This window comes from Ranitomeya variabilis, chromosome 6 (genome assembly GCF_051348905.1).
Source record: "Ranitomeya variabilis isolate aRanVar5 chromosome 6, aRanVar5.hap1, whole genome shotgun sequence".
NCBI lineage: Eukaryota > Metazoa > Chordata > Amphibia > Anura > Dendrobatidae > Ranitomeya > Ranitomeya variabilis.
The window spans coordinates 82,929,427-82,950,992 of NC_135237.1; positions in this window are offsets into that span (position 1 = coordinate 82,929,427).

Sequence of the window (21,566 nt, forward strand, 5' to 3'; positions counted from 1 at the left end):
TGCTTTTAAATAATAATAATAATTATTATTATTATTTTTATATAGCACTAACATATTTCGCAGTGCTTTACACACATTATCATTGCTGTCTCCGATGGGGCTCACAATCTAAATTCCCTATCAGTATGTTTTTGGAATGTGGGAGGAAACCAGAGTACCTGGAGGAAACCCACGCAAACACTGGGAGACCATAAAATTGAATCTGCAGAATGGGAGGAATAGAACTAAGCAACAGCACATGTGAAAAAGACCTGGGTGTACTAATAGATCACAGACTACATATGAGTCAACAGTGTGATGCAGCAGCAAAAAAAGGCAAACACACTTCTGGGATGTATTAAGAGAAGCATAGAGTCTAGATCACGTGAAGTAATTATCCCCCTCTACTCCTCCTGTGTCAGGCCTTATCTGGAATATTGGGTCCAGTTCTGTTCACCACATTTTATAAAGGACATCGAAAAACTGGAGCAGAGAAGAGCTACCAGGATGGTAAATGGACTGCAAAGTATGTCCTACAAGGATCAGTTAAAGGATCTGGGAATGTTTAGCTTGCATAGAAGGCTAAGAGGAGATTTAACAGTTGTCTACAAATATCTGAAGGGATGTCACAGTGTAGAAGGGTTGTCCTTATTCTCATTTGCACATGAAATGACAAGAAGCAATAGAATTAAACCGAAAGAGAGAAGATACAGATTAGATATAAAAAAAAAAAAAATAACAGTGAGTGTGATCAATGAGAGGAACAGGCTGCCACGAGAGGTGGTGAGTTCTCCTTCAATGGAAGTCTTCAGACGCTGGACAGACATCTGCCTGAGATTGTTTACTGAATCCTGCATTGAGCAGGGGGTTGGACACGATGACACTGGAGACCCCTTCCAACTCTAACATTCTATGATAAAATAAAATGACCAAAATATATTATTAGTGCTCGATAAATCACATCTTGAATATAGGATACAATTTTGGGCTCCAGATTTTAACCCCTTCGCCCAGAAGCCTGTTTTCACCCTCCTGACCAGGCCAATTTTTACAATTCTGACTACTGTCACTTTATGAGGTCATAACTCTGGAATTCTTCAACAGATTCCGTTGATTCTGAGATTGTTTTTTCGTCACATTTTTTACTTCATGATAGTGTTAAAATTTCTTTGATATGACTTGCTTTTATTTGTGAAAAAATGGAAATTTGGTGTAAATTTTGAACATTTCACAATTTTCAAACTTTTATTTCTTATGCCCATAAATCACAGAGATATGTCACACAAAATAGTTAATAAATAACATTTCCCACATGTCTACTTTACATCAGTACAATTTTGGAAACATAATTTTTTTTTTTTAGGAAATTATAAGGACTATAAGTTGACCTGCGATTTCTCATTTTTCCAACAAGGTTTACAAAACCATTTTTTTTAGAAACCATATCACATTAGAAGTGATTTTGAGAGGTCTATGTGACGCAAAATACCCAAAAGTGACATCATTCTAAAAACTGCACCTTTCAAGGTGCTCAAAACCACATTCAAGAAGTATACTAACTCTTCAGGTGCTTCACCGGACCGGAAGCAATGTGGAATGAAACAATTAACATTTAATTTTTTTTCACCCAAAAATTACTTTAGACCCAAGCTTTTTTATTTTGACAAGGGTAACAGGAGAAAATGAACCCCAAAATTTGTTTTGCAATTTCTCCTGAATACGGCGATACTTTACTTGTGGGGGAAATCTACTGTTTGGGCACACGGCAGGGCTTGGACGGGAAGGAGTGCCATTTGACTTCTTGAAAATTTGCTGGAATAACTAGCAGACGCCATGTTGCGTTCGGAGAGCCCCTTATGTGCCTAAACAGTGCAAACCCCCCACAAGTGACCATATTTTGGAAGCCACACACCCCAAGGATTTTATCCAGTGGTATAGTGAGCATTTTGAACCCACAGGTACAACACAGAATTGGATAACATTAGCTCGTCATATTGAATATGTCATCATTAGTGTTGAGCGCAAGTGCTTGCTACTCCAGTTTGCATCGGAAGCTCGGATATGAACTGAATATTGCTTTACTTTAAAAAAAAAAAACAATTTAAACCCACATACACCCCTAACCACAACCCCAACCTTAACCCTAAGCCCATCTGCAAAGAAGGGAAAAAATAAAAATACATTTTTTAACATTTTTATCTAACTAAGGAAGTGACAAAGGGGGTATTTGACTTACTATTTTTTTATTTTGATCACTGTGACAGGGTCTATTACAGAGATCAAAAGGAACCAATAGGAAAATTACCTATTGTTGACGGGTATCGGCTGGTAGATCTCTGCGGGCGCACTGCGTTTGATGCCGGGCCGGGGGACTGATCATAAGGGATCGGGGGATGGCAGAGGTACAGGGGAGTCTCGGGGGGCATCATTTCTCTCTCATCTGACATGTGTATCATGTCAGAGGAGAAAGGAATCATTTTGATAGCCAGCACACTTTTTTTTTCGTGATCATACACCAGAAAATCCAGTCCAGATCGTGTTCTCCAGAGTCTCGGCTACCCCTCGGTAGCCGAGACCCCGGAGATTTTCCGATTCTGGGAGGCGCTACAGCCTTATTCCCAATCGCCGTTTTAAAATGGCAATGAGGGAATAAGTATCCTTAGCGGCCATCGTTTTAATGCGTATCGGAGGTCGCTAAGGGGTTAAACCATTATTACCATTGATTATGAGGTCCTGGTGTTGTTCCACAATGCCCAAATGCTTCACTGTGGCTTTTAACTAAATAGCAAATGGGTAATAGAGCAGTATTGAAAATTATATGTTCAAATTTATTATATAAATAAATAATACATAGAATACAAAATATAAAAAGGCAAAATATACCATTTAAAATTTAAATTTCAAAAGGCGGCGACACCATAGTGCCAGGTCCAGCAAGGTTGGTACACAAGTCTATAACTCTCTATTCAGAGTCAAAGAGTATGTATGAAAAGGAGCATAGAAATAAGAAAATTGTGTATCAAATTATATAAATTGCTTAGTGCATTAATTTTTACATGGTCAGCAGACATACAAAGCATATGTGAAGTTATACAAATATAAGTTAATCAATGCTCCCATACATAGAATATAACTACTAAGCCAAATATCAATCCACAGTGGATGGCAAAAGACCCTAACCTGTAAAAGCCGGAGTGGCTAATTGAACATAAGGAGACACAATGAGAAAATGAGACCAACATAAAATATACATAAACATTTTAAAAAACCAAGACACAATACAAACTTACAGAAATGGAACAAAACGTAAGACCTCATTAAGTCCCTTTGGATAAATACAGTCAATTTTAAGAATCCATTGTGTCTCAGGTTAGGCCAGTTTTTTCTTAACATCACCACCACATTTGTCAGTCAAAATGCAATCTATGCCGTGTATCCGTGGTAGGTTGCTGTTGCAACCATGTGCCAACTTGAAATGCCTCGGAATCGTTTTTAGATGTTCATCAGTCTGGGATTCAGCAGTGCTTTTAATATCACGTATGTGTTCTCTTACTCTTTCTCGAAGTTGCCGTGAAGTTAAGCCAACATAAATCAGGCTGCACAGGCACGTGGCATAGTAGATTACACCTTCAATGCAGCATGTTATATGATGTGTTATCTTAAATTCTTTACAACCATCACTAAAATTAAAGGAAAAACAACGTTTCAAATTCTTACATGCAGCGCAATTCTTGCAAGGAAAAAAGCCCACTTAAGTCCCTTTGATCCAAACATACTTTCACATTCCGGGCCCTTGTAGTAACTATGACTCAAGAGATCCTTCAAATTTTTGCCTCTCCGATAAGTAATTGCAGGTGAGGTATACTCAGCCAGGGTCTGATCCTGTTTGATCAAGGGCCAGTATTTTTCTAAGGCTGTCCTAACACCAGAGGAACTATTGGAAAAAGTAGAAATAAATCTCACCTGATAGTCTGGATGGGATCTTCTCTTAGTTTTCAGGAGGTCTTCTCTCTTCATATATGACGCCTTTTTCTTAAATTTTTTTATTGTTCATCCAGAATATTCACGTTCCTGAAAATGGTTCTGGAGATCATCAGCTTGTTTTTGATAAGAAGGCTCTTTTGAGCATATATGCCTTGCTCTAAGAAACTGACCATAAGGTATATTCTCTTTAAGGTGTCTTGGATGTGCCGAAGAGGCATGAAGTATGCTGTTAACTGAAGTTTCCTTCTGATACATGTCACTCTGCAAAAATCCATCTTCACCTTTGTAGATCCATATGTCCAGAAAGTCAATACTTTCAAGGATGCAATGACAGGTAAGTTTGATATTGTTTTTGTTGGTGTTAAGTTGCTCCACAAATCTTCTTCTTTCTCGGTACCCTGCCATATAGCAAAAACATCATCGATATATCTTGGCCACAAAAACATTTGGGAGGCAAGAGGTGTTGGAAAAATCTCCCTCTCCAACAGCCCCAGGAACAAACATGCATAGGATGGTGCAAAGGCTGCCCCATGGCTGTTCCCTGGAGCTGTAGGTAGAGTTCCTCTTTAAAAATAAAAAAATTGTGTGATGGCAAATTCCAAAAGAGATTAAAAAAACAAGCGAACCTGTCATCCATGTCCGTTGTCTCCAAAAAGAGACTATCTGTAGCATAATACCTTAAAATGAAAAGGATGTTGCCAGATCAGTAATAGGTACAGACCTCCACTTCGACTCAGACACCAGCAAGGTGGAGATTGGGTACTACTATGGGCTGGTATTATTGCCCCCTTCACCACCAAGCCTGTTTCGACCTTAATGACTACTCCAAGTTTTACAATTCTGACTAGTGTCAATTTATGTGGTAATAACTATGGAATGCTTCAACTGATCCCACTGATTCTGAGAATGTTTTTTCGTGACATGTAGTTTTTCATGGTAAAATTTGTTTGCTATGACTTGTGTTTATTTTGGAAAAAATCTGAAAATTTAGAAAATATTTTTGCAATTTTCAAACCTTCAGTGTGTAGGCCCTTAAACCAAAGAGTTATGTCACAAAATAGCCTTCTGGGACAAACATACACGGCAGCTCTCACTGGAGCTTCAGCCTGGAGGCTTCCTTCCTCCAAACAGACCAGACCGGAAAAAATACAGTGGCTGGACATGTAACTCCTTCCAACAACATCCTTGAGGTGAAGATATGGTGAGTAGGCATCCCGCCCATTTCTTACACCTACTCACCATGAAACCCAGACCCAGGTAACGACTGGTTTACTCTCAGCACATATCATGCTGGAGGGAAACTTATGGGTTTTACATCACGCAGAATAACAACATTGGCAACATATATCTGTCCTCACATATGGCACCAGTGACCCTTTCACATATCCCCCCTCTACCCAAAGCTGTGGGCTTTGGCACCTTCGGACACCAAACATGGAATTTGGGAGAAGGCATCTATGTTACCGTGTAACTTCAGGGGTCTATATTCTATGTGGAACATGAAATCCTGGAGGCCTAAGAACCACCTAGTCACTCGGGCTTTCTTACCCTTTTCCCTTAACCATCTCAGAGGGGCATGGTCTGTCACATGTTTGAACCTCCAGTCTAATAGGTAATAATATCCCTCATTTGAGCAGTCCCCAAATTTTCCCCAAAAACCCCCAGTTCAGGAACTTTGGCCTCACTGGTCACTGTTTCATCCTCATCACTAGCTAGGACACACAAGGGGACTCCACCTCTGACTGCAATGGGGATTCTTCAGCGTTGATCTGGCCTCTGTCTGAGTCACTTGGCACACCTGCCGTTCCCCACAAGTCCCAGAAGAGACTGAAGTCCCTCCCAATTATTACGGGGTGTAACAAGTCTATGTCTACCCTGACCTCATGGGACTCCATACACTGACTTGTTTTTATCAACATTATGTCAATAGGGTAGTCCTTGGTGTCCCCGTGGATTCAGGGGATACCCACATGTTTCCATGCGATCAACTGGTGGTGAAGTGTGGCTCTTACCAGGGTCACCAAACTCCCTGAGTCCAAGAATTCTGACACCAGTACTATGTTTATTGTCACGGGACATGACTGCATCCCCTCTCCAAGCTGATAGTCCACACTGCAGGCAGGCTAGGCATAGTACGAAGAGCGTCTCCCTAGGCTGCAGACCATCTGCTCATAAGACATTGGACAACGGGCAGCTATGTGTCCAAGCCCTTGACATCTCCATCAGATCAGGTCTTTACCAGCAGCTTTGGGCAATCCCTCAGTGACTCCTTGCGATATTGGACTCCCCCAATGGTGACTCTACTACCCCTCTTTTGGGATTCGGGCTCCCGCTAAGTACCCCAGTATGGAGATGCCCCACTCCCCGGCTTCCTTAGGGAACTTGCGACCACTTGGTACCTTTCTACAAGGCCCACTAGGCCGTCAGCATTCCAGGGGTCTCCCTGGGTAACCCAGGTCTGCATTGGCCTGGGGAGGGAGAGAACAAATCTGTCCATGACCACCCGATCGACTGTTTGGGCTGGAGTGGAGGACTCTGGCTGCAACCATTTCTGGACCAAATGCAACAAATCAAACATCTGAGCTTGGAGAGGTTTTTCAACATAATAAGCCCAATGATAAGTCCTTTGAGCTCTGACAGACATAGTGACCCCTGAGCATGCCAATATCTCCATTTTTAACGTGGTATATTCCCAGACATCTTGTAAGGCCAAATCATAATAAACCTTCTGGGGTTTGCCAGTCAGATAGGGGCCAGCACCTTTGCCCACTACTCTGGGGGCAGGTTGTCTCACTCTGCAACCCATTCAAAAGCATTCAAAATGCCTCCACATCACCGCGTCATTTTCTGCATTGCTCGTCTTACCGCCTTTCAGACATGTGTCATCACCTTGATGTGGGGAAGGAGCGGTTTCTCTGCTGCCGAATCTCCCGCCAGGATTTTATCTGCCTTTTGTTGCTGTTGGATCTGTTGCATCAGGAGTTTGTCTGCTGCTGTACCTGCTGTTGCTCCCGATACTGCTGCTCTTGGCAATGCTGCTCTTGATGTTCCTGGTGTTGCTGTTGTTGTCTTAGGATCAGGTGCTTGATCAGCTCCTCCATTTTGTCTGACCATTGTTCCATCCATGTAGCCGCCTTCACCCAGGACATATGATTTGACCACAGCTGCTACCCGTGTTTCTGGAATGCTGTCTGCATTCTCCACCACTTGTGGTAGGTCGGCTCGCTCAGCTGCTCCCCGAAGTAGACACAGAAAGACTTGATATTAAAGTTTCTGGGTGGTTTATTGCTTCATAAACCATAAAGATGAAATAGGAACACAAAACAGCTTCTCTGGCCAAGGCCAAGTCAAAATAAGCTTTCTGGGGTTTGCCAGTAAGATAGGGGGCAAACATCTCCGCCCAATGCTATGGGGGCAGCCTCTCCCGCTCTGCAACCTTTTTGAACGCAGTCAAAAATGCCTCTCTATCATCCTCTGGGGTCATGTTTGCATGGCTCGTCTTACCGCTTTCCGTACGTACAAGTCATCACCATTATGGGGGGGCGGTTTCTCTGCTGTGGAGATCTCCCATCAGGAGTTCCATCTGCTTTTGCTGCTGTTGAATCTATTGCATGAGGAGTTTATTTGTCTCCTGCTGTATTTGCTGCTGCTCACGGTACTGTTGCTCTTGGCACTGTTGCTTCTCTCAATGCAGCTGGTGTTGCTGCTGTTGGTTCAGGATCAGGTGCTTGATCAGCTCCTCCATTTTAACCAACTGTTGTTCTATCCCTGTAGCCACCTTCACCTAGGACATACTGTATGATTTGTCCACAGCTGCTGCCCTTATTTCTGGAACGTTGTCTGCAGAGGTATGCACAGGAACACTTTGTACTCAAGTCTCTGGGTAGTTTATTGCTTCATAAACCATAAAGCCAACATAGTAATACAAAAACAGCCTTTATGGCGCAAATGAAAATAAAAAGTCCATACAAAGTCCTTCCCAGTATGACTCCAGCCTTCTGGGACTAACAGACACGGCAACTGACGCCGGAGCTTCAGCCTGGAGATTTTCTTTCCTTCAAACAGACCAGACAGGAAAAAAACAGTGGCTGTCCATTTTACTCTCTCCAACCACACCCTTGAGGTGCAGATATGGTGAGTAGGCATCCCACCCATCTCTTACACCAGCTCACCATGAAACCCAGACCCAGGTAACAACTGGTTTACTCTCAGCACATATGCTGGAGGGAAACTTATGGACTTCACATCAAGCAGGATAGCAACCTTTGCAACACATATCTTCCCTCACATACGGCGCTAGTGACCCTGTCATTATATATATATATTGTGACAAAGTCACTGGTAAAGTACTGGAGGGGAGTTATGTGTCGGTGCGCTTAATGGCTTCAGTGATGTGAAACCCAGAGTATTTTCCTCCAGCACACTAAGTGCCGTGAGAGATTAAGCTAATTTTCATAATGAGCTGGCTTTTCTGTGGACATCCATAGAGCAGGTGGGTGGATGACACCAGCGCATTGAATGACCTCCATCCCATTCTACTGTATATCGCTCTTGGTCTCTTCGCGACCGGTGTCTTGCAGCAGCTGATATTACGTGAATTACTTTTTCTTAGATTCTGTTATCATCAGATAAGACCCTATTGCGCCCTTCTGTTTCCCAGGCCTTTCATCCGCATATTGCATTATGGGAAGTACTCACCCCTATTCGGCTTTTTCTTTAGCTAACTGCTGTGAGCTTGCATTTCAATTTTCTTCAACCCTTATCATCCAAAGATGCACCTGTTTAGGTGTAAGGCTATGTTCACACGCTGCGGTTTTTGCTGCGGATCCGCAGCGGATTTGCAGCTGCGGATCCGCAGACGTTTTCCATGCAGGGTACAGTACAATGTTAAAAAATCCTATATAGAAAAGAAATACCAAACAATTCACAAAATATAATCTATTGAGTAAATACTACGCAACAAACATGTACCCAAAAAAATATTTACTGACAACTCAATAAATGATTTTTAATCAAATTTATTTTATTTATATTAAAAGGACATTACACAACAATTATCATTATTTTATTAAAAAAAAATTTTTAACCGTTAAAATAACTGAATGTATACTAAGATATATAAAAAATTAGGTATATAAATATATAACCTGTATGTGGGGGGCTGTGGTACACACAAATCGAATGGCACAAAAATGACAATAAACCAAATAAAGTGCTAATGCAATCACAATCAAGATTATTTAAATATTAAAAGTACAATCATAAACCGGCCATAATGTGCACATATTATAAAATATACAGAACAATTGGAGACAAAATTTATATATAAATAATACAAGTATAGGCACCTGATTAATATATAATTGGAAAAACCGAATAAATATATAAATAAATATAAAAGATATACAGTACAAGAAATAATAAATAATAATTAATGACCCAGGTGAATGTTAGCAAATATACATAAGATGTGTCTATATAAGGTATGTGAATAGTATTAAATATGTGTATATATACTGATAAATAATTAGTGAAAATGTGAATCAACACAAAATTTACAAAATCATATGTGAGAAAGCTGAAAAAGCAATCACTCTAAATTTTATATAAATAAACACATCAAGCAAATAACTGTGAATGTGAATAATAAAAAATATATAATAAATATATATAACATATATATGTACCAAAATGTGACAGTTATTTTAGTGTAAAGCAATTATATTATAACCAACTGTATATCTATAACACTGCCATAGTATATATCTATAACCCTCCAAGTTCTGAATCACAGTGATGATGTGATTAGTTTTTCATGCACATGTTATGCTCAAACAATACAGGTGGAAGCCGGACCTTACCAAACGGACGAGTGCACCGCAGCCCCCACACACACCACTCCAACGCGCGTTTCGCACCTGCTTCGTCAGGGAGTCAATATATATACACATATTTAATACTATTCACATACCTTATATAGACACATCTTATGTATATTTGCTAACATTCACCTGGGTCATTAATTATTATTTATTATTTCTTGTACTGTATATCTTTTATATTTATTTATATATTTATTCGGTTTTTCCAATTATATATTAATCAGGTGCCTATACTTGTATTATTTATATATAAATTTTGTCTCCAATTGTTCTGTATATTTTATAATATGTGCACATTATGGCCGGTTTATGATTGTACTTTTAATATTTAAATAATCTTGATTGTGATTGCATTAGCACTTTATTTGGTTTATTGTCATTTTTGTGCCATTCGATTTGTGTGTACCACAGCCCCCCACATACAGGTTATATATTTATATACCTAATTTTTTATATATCTTAGTATACATTCAGTTATTTTAACGGTTAAAAATTTTTTTTTAATAAAATAATGATAATTGTTGTGTAATGTCCTTTTAATATAAATAAAATAAATTTGATTAAAAATCATTTATTGAGTTGTCAGTAAATATTTTTTTGGGTACAGTACAATGTTACCCTATGGAAAACCAAATCCGCTGTGCCCACTTTGCTTTTTTCCGCTTGAAATTCCGCGCGGATTTTCTGCGGAAAAAAAGAAGTAGCATGTCAATTCTTTCTGCGGATTCCGCAACGGTTTTCCACCTGCACCAATAGGAAAGTGCAGTTGGAAACCCGCAGTGGAATCCGCAGAAGAAACCGCACAAAAAACCGCAGGGAAAACCAACGCGGTTTTGCACTGCGGTTTTTCCAAATCAGGACCTGAAAAATCCGCAGCAAAAAAGGATAGTGTGAACAAGCCCTTAAAGTCTGTGGTCATCATGGACGTCTATGTGAGATGGTTGCAGTCCCATCTTTGTTAAATGTCTGAATCACTATTGCTAAAGTATACTGACTGATAAGTTAATCTTTGTTTATCTTCTTGTTGCCTTCACTTTTCTTGTGTAAAAAAATGATTTTCTTTCTCAGGTCTTGTGACATTTCTCTTCCATGCGGTGCCATTGTTGACAGCATGAAATGGGAAGGCGTTTTCTTTGTTAAGTAATGCCATTTTGTAGTCAACTGTCTGCTGGAGACCTATGTAATGAATAATTAGACTTCCCTCTGGTTCATTGCATGTCAATTTAGAACTTTGTAATCTAAAGTTTAGCTTTGCTACTAAGACTTTCAATAGATTGTGCTCATGTTTGCAACATGGTGTTGAGTTAGTTTGTTAGAAAAATTACTTTTTTGGGTGTGCAAAATAGCAAGTTTTTTTGCAATCAATGTCCAACATTTTGGGGGGTATTTTTTAGTATGGTATCCCACAAAAAATATTGATTCTGAAAGGAAACTAAAGGTTTTCTGACAAATCTGTTTGGGTGTTTAAATTTATGCTTAGCCCTGTATTTATGTTTAAGTGTCTTTTTACATTTTTTTAGTCCCAATATGGTGTTTAAACCTATGTTTTATTTAATACAAGTATAATAATACACTGCAATAATCCTGGAAAACCCTGCTTATAGCTTAATGGGGGTGTTAACATGGCAGACATGGAGGTATTCATTAAAGCTCCTCGCTGTCATGTTAACAAATTGGCACCCTACAGTCGCATCACATGATAATGAGGGGTGATGGGGCGGCTGAGGGGCCCATTTTTTATATACCCACGTCGATGTCAATTACAGAAACTGTGACAAAAAATCTCTCCATGGCTGCAAATCAGAGAGCCTAGCCTATTTTCTGGCAACTGGTAAACTGATTACTGTTGTGTTATCTCAGGTGTCTGCCATAGGTAAGCACACAGTGGTCCAGGTGTCATGTCCAGGGAAACTAGGAAGGTTCTAATGAGGCTCAAACAACAAAAAGGATGTGCAATGATCTGTAGCATCAAAGGGTATGTATTTGTTTGAGAAAGATAGAGATAGCCCAGTGAAGACAGAAATTAATTTTGTTTGTCTCAGATGGCGTGAAGAGAGAAGAAATGATGACAGAGGAACAATTAGCACAGATATATAGAAAAGAAAATTGAGAGGGTGTAATGAAAAGAAAGCATTCCAAGTAAACATCGTAAAGTGAGATAGCAAAAAAGTGAGAAAGAAAGGCTGTTAGAGTGGGTCTTTTACAGAAATGAAGAAACTGACCAACTGATCAACTACATGTACAGTTTGGCATCTGAGCACTAGTGATTTACTGACATTGTGATGTTGCATTGTATGAACGTTTTCTTCTTTACAATTGTTATTCCTACATTGCCATTTCCAAATGCAAATTCCAAGTTGGTGCCATAACTTTAAAAAAAAAACTTTAGGAATATCACCGCAAGGCCGGGGTCACACTAACGAATATTCTCTAATGTGAAAGAACCGGGCCGATTATGCTAATGACACTCTATCATAGTTTGATCAGAGTGTCACGTTAGTGTGATCCGATTCTCTCTTCCCTCCATAGATGCGGGGAAGATGGAGAACAATATTTCTCCATCTTCTCCATTGACTCTGTGTGAGTTCCTCAGACTTCACTCGGATGTCATCGGAGTGCATTCTGATGTTTCACTCACACCAATATACTCAAATGAGCAAGTGCAATCCGATCATTGGATACCCTCGGCAGGTGAAAAATATTGCAGATCTGAACTGCCCCATAGTATAACATTTGGCCGAGTGCAATCCGATTTTTAATTGGTTGCACTCATCTGATTTATTCGCTTGTGTGGGTAAGCCCTAAAAGTCGGACAGCAAATACACTGCTCAAAAAATAAGTAAATATTTAAATCACACATCAGATCTCAGTGAGTAAGAAATTCAAGTTAAAAATCTTTACTGATAGAAGTTGTACTTTGCTGAGAACAAAATGACTAGAGATGATCAAAAAAATTTGCAGGACAATGAGCCAGCTACAAACACAGACAGAAGAGGCGCCTGTGCAAGAACAATATATGGGCCCTTTGCAGTCCAATAGCTCATCATAATGCACAATTCCACCTTCTTTGGAGGTATAAATTTATCCACTTACATATTAATCCCCTGTATGGCTGCATAGGTTGCACCAATGGTATGTCCACCCTGGCCAGCAGCAATGTCATTAGTCTGAGATATGTTTATGATTCATAACCGCCTCCAACCTGGGTCCGGGAATGTTTTTTTGATCTTCTCTAAGAAAGGCAAATCAACAGTCAATAGAAACTAATATCATCCACCATTTGAGATTTGAAATCACATGCAGATTCAATCTACGTGAATTTCACCATGACAACTCATGTGACTCAATAGTAGTGACAGTACTGTTCTTGCAATGACATGTGTACCATCCCATCCCAGAGGAGCTGGACAACCTGTGCAACCTGAAAGAGCTACAGATACCACCTTATGCTACCAAAGTTGATGCACTGCTATATACAGTCATGGCCAAAAGTTTTGAGAATGACACCAAAATTATATTTTCACATGATCTGCTGCCCTCTGGTTTTTATTAGTGTTTGTCTGATGTTTATATCACATACAGAAATATAATTGCAATCATATTATGAGTACCAATAGGTTATATTGACAGTTAGAATGAGTTAATGCAGCAAGTCAATATTTGCAGTGTTGACCCTTCTTCTTCAAGACCTCTGCAATTCTCCCTGGCATGCTCTCAATCAACTTCTGGACCAAATCCTGACTGATAGCAGTCCATTCTTGCATAATCAATGCTTGCATTTTGCCAGAATTTGTTGGGTTTTGTTTGTCCACCCGTCTCTTGATGATTGACCACAAGTTCTCAATGGGATTAAGATCTGGGGAGTTTCCAGGCCATGGACCCAAAATCTCTATGTTTTGTTCCATGAGCCATTTAGGTATCACCTTTGCTTTATGGCGCCAAACTGCTCTTGGACGGTTGGGAGAAGTTGCTCTTGGAGGACATTCTGGTACCATTCTTTATTCATGGCTGTGTTTTTAGGCAAGACTGTGAGTGAGCCGATTCCCTTGGCTGAGAAGCAACCCTACACATGAATGGTTTCAGGATGCTTTACAGTTGGCATGAGACAAGACTGGTGGTAGCGCTCACCTCTTCTCCGAATAAGCTGTTTTCCAGATGTCCCAAACAATCGAAAAGGGGATTCATCAGAGAAAATGACTTTGCCCCAGTCCTCAGCAGTCCACTCCCTGTACCTTTTGCAAAATATCAGTCGGTCCCTGATGTTTTTTCTGGAGAGAAGTGGCTTCTTTGCTGCCCTCCTTGAAACCAGGCCTTGCTCAAAGTGTCTCCACCTCACAGTGCGTGCAGAAGCACTCACACCAGCCTGCTGCCATTCCTGAGCAAGCTCGGCACTGCTGGTAGTCCGATCCCGCAGCTGAAACAGTTTTAAGATACGGTCCTGGCGCTTGCTGGTCTTTCTTGGGCGCCCTGGAGCCTTTTTGACAACAATGGAAGCTCTCTCCTTGAAGTTCTTGATGATGCGATAGATTGTTGACTGAGGTGCAATCTTTGTAGCTGCGATACTCTTCCCTGTTAGGCCATTTTTGTGCAGTGCAATGATGGCTGCACGTATTTCTTTAGAGATAACCATGGTTAACTGAAGAGAAACAATGATACCAAGCACCAGCCTCCTTTTAAAGTGTCCAGTGATGTCATTCTTACTTAATCATGATGACTGATTGTTCGCCAGCCCTGTCCTCTTCAACACCCACACCTGTGTTAATGGATAAGTCACTAAAACGATGTTAGCTGCTCCTTTTAAGGCAGGACTGCAATGATGTTGAAATGTGTTTTGGGGGTGAAAGTTCATTTTCTGGGCAAATATTGACTTTGCAAGTACAGTAATTGCTGTTAAGCTGATCACTCTGACATTCAAGAGTATATGCAAATTGCCATTAGAAAAAATGAAGCAGTAGACTTTGGAAAAATTAATATTTGTCTCATTCTCAACATTTTTGTCCATGACTGTATAGTACAAACGATCAGACATTTGCAGCTTCAAGTCCCCTAAAGAGAGTATTAAGTACAGTGAAAAGTTGTCATATTCCTTTACAACTGCTACACCGATGCCTCTACCATGTGCCAGTCATTGCACTGGTTGCCCATTCGCTATAGAGTTCAATATAAACTCTCACTCACTTAGCGCACCACGATTCAGCACCCCCTAAATCTCCTCCCTCATCACAATCTACCACCCTTCCCGTGCCGTCCGTTCTGTTAATGACCTAAAACTAACATCCTCAATAATCCGAACCTCCCACTTCCATCTCCAAGACTTCTCATGTGCTGCGCCAATTCTTTGGAATACACTACCCAGGACAATTTAATTAATTCCCAATACCCACAGTTTTAATCCTTAAATATGCATTTCTTGACACTGGTCCAACCCAGGCTCAGACTGGCCCACCGGAGTACCGAAGGATTCTCCGGTGGGCTCAGGCACTGACACCTGCTGGCATACTGGCCAGCAGCTGCCTAGGGCCCCCACTGCTCCAGGGGCCCCCAGCCAGTTACTATGGGGCCACTGAGTCAAGGGGGCCCGCCCTGTGCTAGCGTAGCAGCAGCTGGAGACAGGATCCTGTCCCCGCCTGTAAAGCAAAATGAATATTCACGCTTCCCCATGCACCTATGGGCGTGGAGAGACATGAATACCATTTCTCTTTAATAGCGGGCAGTGTTAGCCGCTGGCTGCAGCTAACACTGCCTGCATGTAAAGCACCACATACATACACGCAGGCACACACACACAGCACAGCTCACCTCCCGGCGTCCTGCTTCCTGTCTGAGACAGCCCAGCTGCCGGCGAGGAAGAGGCTGCAGGATGTGCTGCTGCTGCGAGAAATGAGCTGTGCTGTGTGCCTCACGTGTATGTGTGAGGTGAGCTGCTGCTGCGGTGAGCAATGATGGTGAGAGAGGCAATGATGGAGGTAATGGGCAATAAGGGTGAGGGGAGGCAACAATGGAGTTGATGGGCAATGATGGTGGGTGAGGCAATGATGGAAGTGATGGGCAATGATGGTGGGGATGCAATGATGGAGGTGATAGGCAATGATGGTGGGGAGGCAATGATGGAGGTGATAGGCAATGATGGTGGGGATGCAATGATGGAGGTGATAGGCAATGATGGTGGGGAGGCAATGATGGAGATGATAGGCAATGATGGTGGGGAGGCAATGATGGAGGTGATGAGCAATGATGGTGCTGGGGGAGGCAATTATGGAGTTGATGGGCAATGATGGTGGTGGGGGGAGGCAATGATGGTGATGAAATGGGCAATGATGGTGGTGGGGGAGGCAATGATGGAGGTGATGAAATGGACAATGATGGTGGGGCAGGAGGCAATGATGGAGGTGGTGGAATGGGCAATGATGGGGGTGGTGGAGGAGAATGATAGGGGTGGTGAGGGAGAAGGCAATGATGGAGGTGATGATAAGGACAATGATGGGGATGGTTAGGGGCTGCATTATAGTTTATGAGGGGGCTACATTATATTCTGTGGGGGACTGCATTATTCTCAGGGGACTACATTATATTATGAGGGGCTACATCATACTATATGAGGGGGCTACAGTATACTCTATGTGGGGGCTGCATTATATTCTGTGGTGGGCTGAATTATACTATATGAGGGCGGCTGCATTATACCCTATGAGGGTGCTACAATATATTCTATGGTGGGGACTGCGTTATACCTGAGGGGGTTGCATTATATTTTGTGGGGTGCTGCATTATATTCTATGAGAGCGGACTGCATTATATTTTATGAAGGGGCTACATTATATTCTATGAGGGGGCGACATTATATTCTATGAGGGGGCGACATTATATTCTATGAGGGAGGCTACATTATATTCTATGAGGGGGCGACATTATATTCTATGAGGGGCTACCCCAATCCTTGCTACATAATTAAGAAAGGTACTACCTTATATTATACCCTGATATTAGCGCTTTTTACCGCACAATTGGTGGTCTTGTATCTATTTCTATGTAGCTACATAGTGGGCCCCAAGAATGATTTTCTCTGGTGGGCCCAAGGTGCTCCAGTCCGACGCTGGTCCACCTCACTTATCTAACTATACCCGTTTGGCCATAAATTTTTTTCTTCAAAATCAGGTCCCTTGTAGCATCACCTTCCATGCACTATATCCCTCTGTGTCTGTCCTGTACAGATACTGGCTGGTGACCGATTTATGCAGTGTTATGTGACTACCCTATTTATTATATTGATGGCTGGACCACACAATATAAGCACTTTTTACCATTTATCTTTCATGTCTTCCCTATTTCCTCATAGATTGTAGCTTGCAAGCAGGGTCCTCACTCTTTTAGGCCTCTTTCACACGTCAGTGTCTCCGGTACGTGTAGTGACAGTTTTCTCACGTACCGGAGACACTGACACATGTAGACCCATTTAAATGAATGGGTCTATGCACATGTGCGTGTTTTCACACGGACCATATGTCCGTGCTGAAAACACGTAGACATGTCCGTTTTTTACCGGCAGCACGGACCACAATACGGACAGCACACGTGCACACGGAGAACAGTGTGCACTCTCCTCCGTGTGCACGTACCGTCCGCAGGAGAGACAGCGCTACACTAAGCGCTGTCCCCCCCGCTGTGGTGCTGAAGGCGGAATTCATCTCTTCTCCCCCACCGGAAAGAAGAGATAAAAGATCAAGTTTTTTTTTTTTTTTGTGAAAAATAAATTTTGCATGTGCCCCCCGCCTCCCCCCTCAGTGCGCCGCCTGGTCCCTTGCCGCAGAAATACTCACCTAGCTCCCGCGATGTCTCCTCTGTCCTCTCCGCGCTGGCAGCTTCTCCTGTGTGAGCGGTCACGTGGGACCGCTAATTACAGTCAGGGAATATTCAGGACGTGTGAAAGAGGCCTTAGGTATTCGAGTTATATGTTATTCTGTTATGTCTTTATTTTCTATTCAAGTACCCTCTAAAATGTAAAGTGCTGCGGAATACATTTGCGGTATAGAAAAATTATTATAATTATTTTTAAAAACATGAAAAAAAAAAAACCCGCAAAAGTTCAAATCACCCCTTTTTTGCCCTATTAAAAATAAAATAATAAAAAAATTAAAGGGAATCTGTCACCTACTTTTTCGTATTTAAGCTGCGGCGACCGCAATTAGGGGCTTATCTACAGCAATCTGTAATGCTGTAGATAAGCCCCCCGATGTATCCTGAAAGATATGAAGAACAAGTCAGATTATATTCACCTGGGGGACGGTCCGATGCGGTCCGGTCCGATGGGCATCGCAGGTCCGGGTCCAGCGCCTCCTATCTTCATGCGATGATGTCCTCTTCCTTGCTTCTGTCGCGGCTCCTGCCCAGGCGTAATTCTCTGCCCTGTTGAGGGAAGAGGAAAGTATTGCAGTGCGCAGGCGCCGGGAAAGGTCAGAGAGGCCCGGAGCCTGCGCACTGCAGTACTTTGCACTGCCCTCAACAGGTCAGACAAAGTACGCCTGTGCCGGAGCCGCGACAGAAGCAAGGAAGAGGACGTCATCGCATGAACATGGGAGGCACCGGACCCGGACCGCGACACCCATCGGACTTCACCGGACCGCCCCACCAGGTGAGTATAATCTAACTTGCTTTTCTTATCTTTCAGGTTAGCTGTTTTTTACAGCTGACATGTGCGCGCAATAGCGGCGGGTGAAATCGCGATCACCCGCCGCTATTAGCTAGTTAAATGCCGCTGTCAAACGCAGACAGCGGCATTTAACTACCGCATCCGGCCGGGCGGCCGGAAATGAGCGCATCGCCGACCCCCGTCACATGATCGGGGGTCGGCGATGAGTTAGGAAGGTCTGATCGCCGGTGGCTGTGAGCGCCCCCCTGTGGTTGGCGCTCACAGCACACCTGCAATTCTGCTATATAGCAGCGATCTTATGATCACTGTTATGTAGCAGAGCCGATCGGGCTGTGCCTGCTTCTAGCCTCCCATGGAGGCTATAGAAGCATGGCAAAAGTTAAAAAAAAAAAGTAAAAAAAAATGTGAAAAAAATAAAAAAAATATAAAAGTTTAAATCACCCCCCTTTCGCCCCAATCAAAATAAATCAATAAAAAAAATATCAAATCTACACATATTTGGTATCGCCACGTTCAGAATCGCCCGATCTATCAATAAAAAAGCATTAACCTGATCGCAAAACGGCGTAACGAGAAAAAAAATCGAAACGCCAGAATTACGTTTTTTTGGTCACCGCAACATTGCATTAAAATACAATAACGGGCGATCAGAAGAACGTATCTGCACTGAAATGCTATTATTAAAAACGCCAGCTCGGCACGCAAAAAATAAGCCCTCACCCGACCCCAGATCACGAAAAATGGAGACGCTACGGGTATCGGAAAATGGCGCAATTTTATTTATTTTTTTTTTTGCAAAGTTTGGAATTTTTTTTCACCACTTAGGTAAAACATAACCTAGACATGTGAGGTGTCTATGAACTCGTAATGACCTGGAGAATCATAATGGCAGGTCAGTTTTATCATTTAGTGAACCTAGCAAAAAAAACAAACAAAAAACAAGTGTGGGATTGCACTTTTTTTGCAATTTCACCGCACTTGGAATTTTTTTCCTGTTTTCTAGTACATGCCATGGTAAAACCAATGATGTCATTCAAAAGTACAACTCGTCCCGCAAAAAATAAGCCCTCACATGGCCAAATTGACGGAAAAATAAAAAAGTTATGGCTCTGGGAAGGAGGGGAGTAAAAAACGAAAATGGAAAAACGAAAAATCCCACGGTCATGAAGGGGTTAATGCCATGGCCGATCTGTGCACATAATAACCAAATATCGTAACAATCCCAGAAGTAGAGAAAGACACACGTCTTCCCATTAATGGCAAGGTAAGAGTTGGTGGTGACACCTGTTTTCAGATATTTATGGCATATTCTGTGGTCTGAGATGAGGAGGATATAACTTTAATGTACATTATAATATATTTTCATGCAGTCAGAGCATTTAGATCCAATTTCCATGATGGCAATGATAGATTGATTTTAATTGATAACAAAAGAAAAATACTATTATAAAGGTTCCCGGAGAGCTGCTTTAATTATGCCCAGTAATTTTCTATATCATCAAACGTAAAATCGAAAATTTATATTTAGTACTGCAAGCCATTAATCCAAGTGTGCCTACGAGTCCTGCTGCAGCTGGGCTCACTAATGTGGGATTTTTTTTTAATCTGACTTCTGATTCGGGTCACACAGATAACAAAGAGAGACTTGTCGTCAAACATTCTAATTGACAGTGAGTAAGTGACTGAGTACTGCTGTGCTGGAAAGCACCAACGTCCTTAGGTTGGCGGCCATATCTCCAGGGAAAGTCCTCTATTTTTGATGGGCATGAATATGAAGGTAATAAAAGCCAACAATGTTGTTAAAGCCTGAATTGAAAGTGAAATTGCGATAATACTTCCAAGGCCATGGTTGGATATTTATTGCTACTAACACAAAACACAAAGAATAAATCTATTGAGCCCAAACAGAAACAGAGTGTGGTACAAATGTGTTCTCTAATTCCTGGTAATGAGAATTTATAATCTAAAATATTTGAAGGTCTCAGGGATTCTATGATTCTATGAGGAAAGTGATAATGTTGCACTGTCAGAGAAGAGGAATGTAGATAATTAGCAATCCTTTTCAGCATCATCCTTTCTACACCTTGTTTTTCTCTATAGAACGACTGTTTTAAAAATAAAAATGGCTAAAAAACAGATTAGCAAATCAGTCAAAAGAGTCTGCTGATTTCCAGGAAACCTAAACTTACTCCCCCAAATTTTACTACAAGTTTAATAACCCCGTCACTACCCGACGATTTTCCCCTTTTTTTGGTTCCCCGTTGTCATTTTTTCCTCCCCTTCATCCAAGAGCCGTAACTTTTTTATTTTTCTGATCATACAGCCATATGAGGGTTTGTTTTTTGCGGGACGAGTTATACTTTTGAACGACACCATTCATTTTACCATATTGTGTACTGGAAAATGTGAAAAAAAATTCAAATGCGTTGAAATTGCAAAAAGTGCAACTCCACATTTTTTTTTATTTTTATTTACCATGTTCACTGTATGGTAAAACTGACCAGGTAAAATGATTCCCTAGATCAGTACAAGTATGCAGATGCCAAACGTGTAGTTTCTTTCTTTAAGAAAACAAATTCTGACATTTGTAAAAACAAATGTAGTTTTTGTCGCCCCCCCAGGGATTTTTTGCTCCCTGACCTGACATCTTTATTGATACCATTTGAGAGCAGATGCAATGTTTGCATCACTTCTTATTGCATTTTATTGTAATGATGCAGCAGTAATTCTGACATTTCAAATTTTTCTTGTTATACTGTTTACCGATCGGATGCATTTATTTTATATTTTGATAGATCGTACATTTCTTAATGCATCGATGCCAAACGTGTTTTGTTTTTTTTTTTTAATGTGGTGCGATTTGAACTTTTCTGTTTTTTTTTTTTAATTATTATTTTCGTATTTTTAAAAACTTTTTTTTACTGTTCACTGACTTCAAAAGTTCCCTTGAAGCTTGGATGGTCCGATTGTTTGTGCTATACATAGCAGTGCTTCAGAATAGATTATCTATTAATGACTCACAGGAGTATCATAATGACAATCACAACAACACATCAGAGCTCCACAATCACATG